The 9,071-nt window shown below is 46.3% G+C and overlaps 1 long non-coding RNA gene across 1 annotated transcript; it reads right to left on the bottom strand.

Moving 5' to 3' along the window:
* Nucleotides 1–2,614: 2,614 nt before the first annotated feature.
* Nucleotides 2,615–4,497, bottom strand: LOC309859141. Its single transcript, XR_014308559.1, has 3 exons — nt 4,378–4,497; nt 3,831–3,982; nt 2,615–2,688 (listed from the first exon to the last, which is right to left on the bottom strand). It is a non-coding gene; the product is annotated as an uncharacterized lncRNA (long non-coding RNA).
* Nucleotides 4,498–9,071: the final 4,574 nt, after the last annotated feature.

The raw sequence follows: 9,071 nt of genomic DNA, 5'->3' as shown, positions 1-9,071 counted from the left end.
TGTTGCAAATGGTAAGATTTCACTTTCTGATGGCTGAGTAATATTCCATTGTGTGTGAGTGTGTGTGTGTGTGTGTGTGTGTGTATACATCTTTATCCATTCACCTGTTCATCTTGCATGGAATTTGTTCATTTATCCAAGATGTTACATTTATGGGCATAAGTTTGTTCGTGGTGTACCCTTATTATTGTAGTGTTATTTATAGAATCACAGGTATGTGGTAAAGTCCTCTCTCTCATTCCCGATATTGGTTTTGTGTGTGTGTGTGTGTGTGTGTGTGTGTGTCTTTCTCTTTCTTCCTGATTAGTTTAACTAGATGTGTATTGATTTCACTGATGTTCTCCTGGAAATAGATTTTGCTTTCTTTCTTTTTATTATTTGTTTCCTACTTCATTGAATTTCGTTCTAATCTTTATTATTTTTTTCCTTTTGCTTATTTTTGGTTGATTGCTCCCCTTTTCTTAAGTTGGAAACAGAGCTCATTTAATTTTCTTTCTTCTTTTCTTTTATGGTGTTTAGTGCTAAAAATAACCCTATTAATACTGTGTTAGCTGCGTTCCACGAATTTTGATATATTGTGTTTTCTTTCTCATTCAGTTCAAAGTATTTTCTAATTTCCCTTTTGATCTTTTCTTTGACCATATGATATGTAAATGTGTATTATTTAGTTTTTAAATAGTTGGGCATTTTCCAGATATCTTTCTGTAATTGATGTCTAACTTAATTGCACTGTGGTTATAGAAATACTTGGTGTGCCTTGAATCCTTTTACATTTATTGAGACCGTTTCATAACCAGAATATAATCTATCTTGGTAAATGTTCCATGCATACTTGAAAAGAACATGCACTTTTCTATTTTGGGGTAGAATGTTCTACAAATGCCAGTTAGGTCAGGTTGGGTGGTACTCTTGTTCCAGTCTCTTATATCCTGATTGATTTTCTTTTTTTCCTTTTTCTTTCAGTTATAGAGAGAGGGCTGATGACATCTCTGAATATAATTGTGGATGTGTATATTTCTCTCTGCAGTTCTTTGGGATGTAGGGAACGTGGAGTTTAGAAGGTTGAATACTGTCCCAGCAAGAATGGAAGATAAAAGACCATATGACCATGACAGGGGAGGGCACTGTGGGAGTGCGGGGTGCAAGGAGGAACCCCATCACAGTGGCAAAGATAACGGTAAATTTTTTTTTAGAAAGAAAAATGCTCAGTTGGGTTGACTTCTGTGCTGAATGCTTTCCTACTCCTCTAACATGCTGGTTCCCAGGGTAGGATGTGCATCAGCATCACCCGAGGGCTTATTTACACAGACCCCTGGGCCCTGCCCATGGGGTTTCTGATTCTGTAGACCTGCCACAAAGCCCAAGAATTTGTATTTCTAACAGGTTCTTAGGTTTGGGAAGCCCTGCCCTAATGCAGTCCACGTTACCTTCACTTCGGGCCCTACACCTGCTCACCCTTCGCCTTGAACCCTCACCTATCCCCACAGCCTTGCCGCCCAGCCCCGGTTAACATTTCCTCAGCTTCCCTGAATCTCCTCATCCCGATTAGTCACTTCCTCCAAAACCCAGTTCATCTCCATGTCACATGATGCAGAGATTGTCTGTTCCCTGTCATCTTGACCTCCTTCTGGACTCCTGGATCCCTGGAAGAAAGGCTCTGTCTGGCTTGTTCACCACTGTCCTTCCAGAGCAGAGTGCACACTCGAACATTCATGGCACAAGAAATGTCTAATTCCTTCAAGTCTGAGTGGTCACAAAAGCCTCACCTGGGCTCTCCACCAATTTTGTGAGCTGAATAGCAATTATAATGTTGACATTTAAGGTATCTGGAGAGAAGACCAGAGTCTCCTGAGATCACACCTTCCTTCTTGGGGGCTAAGATTTGGACAAGAGATACACGGAACCGGGTTGGGTGTTGGGGGGAGGGGTGTGTAGTGTCAAACACACCTCTGCTCTCTGGAATTTCTTCCCCAAATACATGCACTACGAGTCACAGCACACCGTGGCTGCCTCTCAGAGGAGCTGTTTTTGTCTTTCCTTACCCCTTGGGGAAGTGTCTGCTTTGTGTTGACAGCACCTTCCAGTCTAAAGATGGATGATCAAGGTTCCACCTTGATGGATAGCTGCCCCCTAACAAATTGGCACATGATCTGCAGAGAGATCATCTTCAGGAGATGCGACAAATAGTGACAGATGAGCAAGGTGGGCTTCACTTCTGCTTCCAGAGACACCAGCTCTGATGAAATTTTCGTGACAGATGAAAAACAGTGCACCACAGGAGATCTCAAGGAAAGAAAACCCCCAGTTCAAAGAGCAAAATTAATAACGCTATGCATTTGGATGACTTTGCACCTTGCCCAGATTGGTTCCACTCCATGTGTATAATGACCAGTGAGATGGATAGGATGGGTAGTATTAGTCCCATTTCCCCCCATGGGTAAACTAAGGCTAGAAGTCACGTGGTGCACCAGGGCAGAGCCTGGGTTCCAGCCTGGCATCTGTTTTCCCCTCCAGCGCTCCTTACACCCACTCCTGGGATCTGGGGTGGGGAAAACGCAGCTCTGTATTTTGCTAGAAAGCAGCGCGAATAAAAGCTGACTGGTAAGATAGGTTTGTTTGTACACATTCTTTATTCTCCGGGCTGATTTATGGGAGGAACACGTCACATGGGAAAGCATCGGGCTGGAGCTGAAAATTAAAAAGAAATGTGCTCTTTGTCATTTCAGGTACACCGCCTGCCACCGTCCCCAGCAAGCCCGAGGTGACCTGTGTGGGGAGCAGGCGGTACCTGCCACTTGCCTCTGGTTCGGCAAGCATGGAGGCTTTATTCATCCCTCAAGGGGCCTTGCTAAAGCTGTTCACCCCCTCCATGACTGCAGGGCCCCGTGCATCGCTTTAGGGGACAAAGCTGGGGTCCATGTAGCAGCCTCAGGCTAATTAAGCCTGAAACAAATTCTCAGGCTGCCAGAGCACCGATTACACTTGAAGTGCCGCCGGCCCGGACCCGCAGCGGAAAGCCTGCTGGACGCGCCCCAGTAATTGGGCTGGCTCACTGCTTCTGTGTCCCCGGCTCCCCTAATGACCAGCAGTGCCGGCTGTTTGTTTAGGAGCATTTAAAATGTGAAAGCACGAGAAAACGCAGTCAGTGAGCCCGCAGGCCAGGCTCCCCTGGAGGCCATTTGCTGGACACACACTCTGGATTTTTCCACTGGATTTTTCTACGAGGGGCACAAGTATGACAGCAGAGATGTAAAGGTCAGAGAAGCCAGCGTTATTAAAGCTAGTTCCGAGATGTCCCCAGATGTGAAGAGTGGTCTCAGATCAGGTGGGAGAAAAAAAAAAAAAAAATCATGGATTTTTCATCAAGAAAACACAAGCTCAGCAGGGAAGAGGAAACAATTATTCATAAAACTCACAGGTTGCAAATACATGACCTCTCATCCCATTGGAGAGAGATTCCAAATGGCTAATAGCTTCAGGGTGATTAACTTGGGTTAGATTAACTTTGTGTTATAAATGGATCAAATCCACACAGTTTAGAGGTTACAGAATTGTTCTCTCCCACCAATATATTTTCATAAGCAGCAGGAATAAGAAAATGAGACTTAAGAAGACACTTCATGTTTTGGATTCCACTGACGTTTCCTGAGTGCCTACTATGTGTCAATGAGGAATACGGGCACCTTTGGGAAGAGGCACGGACTGGAGTGTTTCGGGCTCAAACCAGAGACCTGCCCTGACCAAACATCTGGAGGCAGAGGGACCCTAATGGTCATCATTTTCACCAATTCATCTCAACCAAAGGACACACATCAAAAGACACAGGGTACCTGGGTGGCTCAGTCGGTTAAGCGTTTGCCTTCGGCTCAGGTCATGATCCCAGGGTCCTGGGATTGAGCCCCACAGCAGGCTTCCTGCTCAGCAAGGAGTTTGCTTCTCCCGCTGTCTCTCCCTGTCATTCCCCCTTCTGCACTCTCGCTCTCTGTCAAATAAATAAATAAAATCTTCAGAATACACAGGCTACTCCTCCTTCTGAGCCTCTCAAGTCTGAGGTGGGGACCAGGCCGGTAAAGCATTAAAAGCCTCCCAAGTGAATCTGCCAGACAATAATCTTGTCTAATTCTCCCAATATCCGGATGTGTACACTGAAGCCCAGACTCGGGAGGGACATGACTAAGGAAGGAGGCGGGTGTGTAGATTTCAAGGCTCCCTCTCCCCACTAACACTCTTTCCAGCCTATGAACACTCAACAACATAAGGCAGACTCATAGGCAGGGAGAATTCCAACTGGGCAGACCGGGGAAAGCTTCTTGGCAGAGGTCAGATCTGAGCTTAGCCTTGACACATGGGCAGTGGTATTAACAAGGCTCTTATTACCAGGAGCACCTGCCCGTCCAGCCCTTGGCCCTACTGCATTCCTGCCAACGCCTCTGCTGATGGGCGGCTCTCCTCCCTCCTGCTCTGGCGAGAGAGGGTATATCGTTTTAATATAGCAGCAACTTCTAGAAGAGAAAGAACAACCACTTAATTGGAAAATGGGCAAAATACATTACCAGACAGTTCTAGAAAAAGAAATACAAATGAGCTTTATGCCAATGAAAAGACACTCAACCTCAGGCATGAAAGAGAGAGAAATTAAAATCATGCTAGAGATACCATGGATTCCCTGCGAGACCAGTGAAAACACAAAACCTTGAGAAGAGTGGGAAACCTATACCAAATGGGCATTTTTTAGTGGGAGTGCAAAACGATACCATCCCTGTGTAGACCAATCTGGTAACATCTACCAAAATTGCAAATGTATGATTCAACAGTCCCACTTCTGGGTTGGTATCCTTCCTTTACTCTCACACATACCCAAATTCGCATAGATACAGTCAAGTCGAGTCAAGGAAGCTTGTTTGTAGTCTTGAAAGGCTGGAAATGGCTGAAGAGTACATCAGTAGGGAATAACTAAGCAAAGGTCCATTCACACAGTGGTTCCACCACACACTAGCATAAAATCAAGAACTTGCACTGACACGGAGACATCTCCAGGATACGTTTTAAGAAGAAAAAGCAAACCCTACATTGTATGCAACAGTGTATAAGGTATGCTACATTTTGAGGAAAAAAAGGAGGAAAAGAACATATTTGCATTTGATCGGATGTGGATGAAGAAAGAGTGCATGAATTCTCAACTAATTAATAAAAGTGCATGTGGATGTGGCAGGTGAGATGTGATAGATGAGAATGGGTGTGAGCAAAATTTGTCTCTGTGTCCTTGGTTGAATGTTTTTGATTTAAAAAAAAAAAAAAAGACTTTTGTTAAGTTCACAGGGAATTGAGAGGAAGGTATCGAGATTTACCATTTAGGAGATCCTTGGCCTCCCCACCAACATCCCCAACCAGCGTGGAACGTGTTACAGTCCATGAACCTACACAGACACATCACCATCACTCAGAGACCATCGTTTAACTCAGGGTTCATCCTACAGGTTTTTGGGTCTGGACCAATGTTATAATATGTGTCCACCATCAGAGTATCAATCAGAGTAGTTTCAATGCCCCAAAAGCCTTCTGTGCTCTGCCCATTCATCCCTCTCCACTCCAACCCCAGCAACCATTGATCCTTTTACAGTCTAAAGGCTACAGTGCAGCCTTTTCCAGAATGTCTCACAGTTGCAATCACATACTATTTAGCTTTTTCAGGTTGACTTTTTTCAGCTAATAGTATGCATTTAAGACCCATTCATGTCTTTTCATGGCTTGAGAGCTCATTTCTTTTTAGTGCCGACGAATAATCTATTGTCTGGATGGACCACAGTGTCTTTGTCCATTCACCCACTAACAGACACCGTTACTGCTTCTAAGTTTTGGCAATTATGAATAAAGCTGCTGTAGATGTGTGTGTGCAGGTTTTTGTGTGGACTTAAGTTTTCCTTTTGATTTTTAAATGATGTGAATATATTACTTTATCGAAAAGATGGGATTTCATTTTAAAAAGTTCTTTTTCATGTTCAGTATAAACAGACACCTGTGCCCTGTCAATTCCATACCAGCCCCAACTCTGGGTCCAACCACTGTGTAAAACTGACCTTTGAAACCTTGGGGACAGAGGTTGGGACAGTCATTTCAGTCCTTTTTGGAAGTCTTCAACCTCCCCAACTCCAGGAAAGAGGGCCCTCTCTTTGCCCACTGTGTGTGTGCAGGGAAACATCAAGGTTCACGTCCACTCACCTTTATAGTTCTGAGCCTGCTTTAGGACTGATACTTCGTAATAGTCATTAAAGAGCCATCTTGAGAGCCAACATTTGGGGAACACTCATGGCATCCCCTCTTATTATCTTTGCTGCTGTCCTGTGATGTAAACATTACGGGCAACCCCCATGGTAGATGAGCCAATGGAGCCTTGAGAGATTAATAATTTGTCCAAGGATACAGAGCCGGCTCAGCCCGGAGCTGGGGTCCTTGGTTGCTGTCCCTGTGCTCACCCAGTAACTTATGACCCGCTTGCCTGGCAATGAGGAGTAGTGAGAAGACGTAGAGGCAGGCAGCACAGGCAGGGGGCTGTCATTTACCTGTCTCTGCAGAAACCAGCAACATGCGTTTTTCATGTATTCGTTGGGACAGACCTGAACAGTAGGCACTGTCTCCTTTGTACAAAGGGGGAAACTGAGGCTCAGAGAGGTTAAGAAACATCCCTATGGTCACAGGCTAGTGAGAGCGGAAATGGAATTTCAGCTGGGGGATGACACCAAGTGCTGCCGGGCTCCTAACCCGGTCTGACCCAGTACGTCCTATTCCAGGGTTTCCGATACCTATTTCTTACTCCAGCTCGCCATTATGACAATGCGATTCGGGGCCACTCTGGAAGTGGCATCCACAGTCCCCGTCTGTGCCCCAGACCCCGCACCTAGTGAGTCCTCAGCCACCGGTGGGCATTCCAGCATCCTTACCCCCTGCTTGCTGCCTTTTTATTGTCCCTTTTCCCCCTACTTCACTGATGGCAAGGGAGAGAAAGAGGACACTGCCTCCAGCGACCTGCCGTGGCTGGGGCAGGGGAAGGGCTGGGGGCAGGGGTTACCGCTCCTCTGTGAACTTCATCTCCCCTGAATGTGGTGGCAGCAGTGGGGGTGCCCCCTTGCCCAGGGAACCCTGGGACAGAACTGGGGGCTCTAGACACTGCAGATGGCCTGTGTCTCCACAGCTGCTGAATGCAACACACGGTGCCCTCATTTGTAGTATAAACTACACTTGACGTTCAAATGCCTTGTAAGGAGAATGCCTGGGCCCCCGGCAGCGATTGTGCAGGTTGTGGGGGGGTGGCGCTTTTCTTCTTTCTCTTCCCATTTACCGCAGATGTTCTAAATCCCTCTGGACACACAAAGACTGAAAACCAGAAGGGGGATAATGCACATTTCCCCCCAGGTCAGGGGCTGTCAAACCTGGAGACACAGAGCAGGCTCCAGGCTCCCGACACCAGAAAGAACCTGGGGTCAGAGTCCGCTTTAAGAAACCAAACTCAAGATAAAGCCTGAGTCGAGCAAAAACTGCATTTGTTAGGAGAATTCGCAGGGAAAGGAAAAAAAAAAGTCTTTACGGGAATAAACATGATTTTTTATTAAAACTCAAAAACTTGCCAAGTGTGGGGAGCTCGCTGTCTGATTATTGTCCATGGGGAATTTGAAAATCTAGGGGAAAATAATGCACCGAAGAAAAAGTGCTGGGTCAGGGAAACGCAGTGCAGAAGCAGCAGAGGCCTGTGAGGCCGTTCATTACCGATGCAGGAGATGGAAGATGTCAGGGCTCAGAATATCATCGGTGAAGCTCTAGGGGAAAACTTCAGAGGGAAGGAAAGCAAGGGATCCCTTCCTCAGCAAGCGCCTCTCGCCTCCGTCTGCAGGGCTCCGTCGGTGGCTCAGCAGCCAGCGGGGCAAGAGCTCCTTCCCCCCAGGGCTGGACGAGGGGAGAACAGCCCACACTGCCCATCGTGATGAGCTCTCTAGACCTCCATGTCCAGGACCTCACTGGCCCCAGGTGCCCTCGTAGCTGAGGTCATACTCCATCCTGGCCCCTCGGTGATCCTGAGCAAGCCCCTGTTTCCTGGTCTGTAAGGCCGCTTCACAAGAAGTCTTTGCTAGACAGATAAGAAGAGCAAATGCGAAGACCCCTGACCTAACACCTGCACATGCCGAGAACTCGGTGTCCGTCAAATCATTCTTTTGTTCACTCATTCATTCATTCATTCATTCATTGCCAGTAACTTAACTGTCTTTATTTCTCCTCCAGAAATAAACTTTGATGGAGTATACCCTACATGGAGAGTTGCCAGATAATTTAATGAAATAGCAAATTAACCAAGTAGAAATGAAACAAGCCGTATACAAAACTCTTTCTGCCAAAAACACGATGAAAAAGTCTTAGGCAATGGGTGAGGTTGTTTCAAGCTTTGTGATTCTGTCCAGTTCTTTTGCAATTTCAACCTGTGTGTCTGGAATAACCATCCAGGGCTGCCCAAGGAAGCCCAGAGCCTGTGAGTTGCCCTATGATTGTGTTGGGGGCACTGGGAAGATTTGCTGTATCATCCCCTGCAGGACAGGAGAGAGCTCACACCCACGAAAGCCTTGTTGTTCACAGACAGCCTACATCTGCTTGCCACTCAGATCTCTTCGAGCTGAGTTATCTCCTGGGACAAACCTCAGGGGGAGTGTGGACTCTCCCTCTCTCCCAGCTGCACCTGCTTAACTCATTTGCTGGGTTTTGAACAGAGAGGGTGAAACAGATCATATTACAAAAGGATCAGAGCCCTGTTAAGTAGCATCTTCAAATCTTTGTTTGTAGATCATTAGATACTTAGTCTGGTATTTTTTTTAACAACTGCTGATGAAGCCACAGTCAGACTTTTTTTTAAGAAAATAAACCTTGATATCGCAGTGACAAAACAAAATCCCTCACAAAGGGAGACAGACACCGAAAGTTGTATTCTGTTGTTTGTTTCTATTGTTTGCTTTAGAGCGGATACCTCTAGGGCTCCGGGGTCCCCCAGCAGGTATCCTGGGGCTCGGGCTCTGGGGAGACCAGGGCCAAAT

Source organism: Mustela nivalis (genome assembly GCF_964662115.1).
Source record: "Mustela nivalis genome assembly, chromosome: 2".
NCBI classification, from domain to species: Eukaryota; Metazoa; Chordata; class Mammalia; order Carnivora; family Mustelidae; genus Mustela; species Mustela nivalis.
The sequence above is the reverse complement of the archived record's forward strand: the minus strand, read 5'-3'. Positions and strand labels throughout refer to the sequence as shown.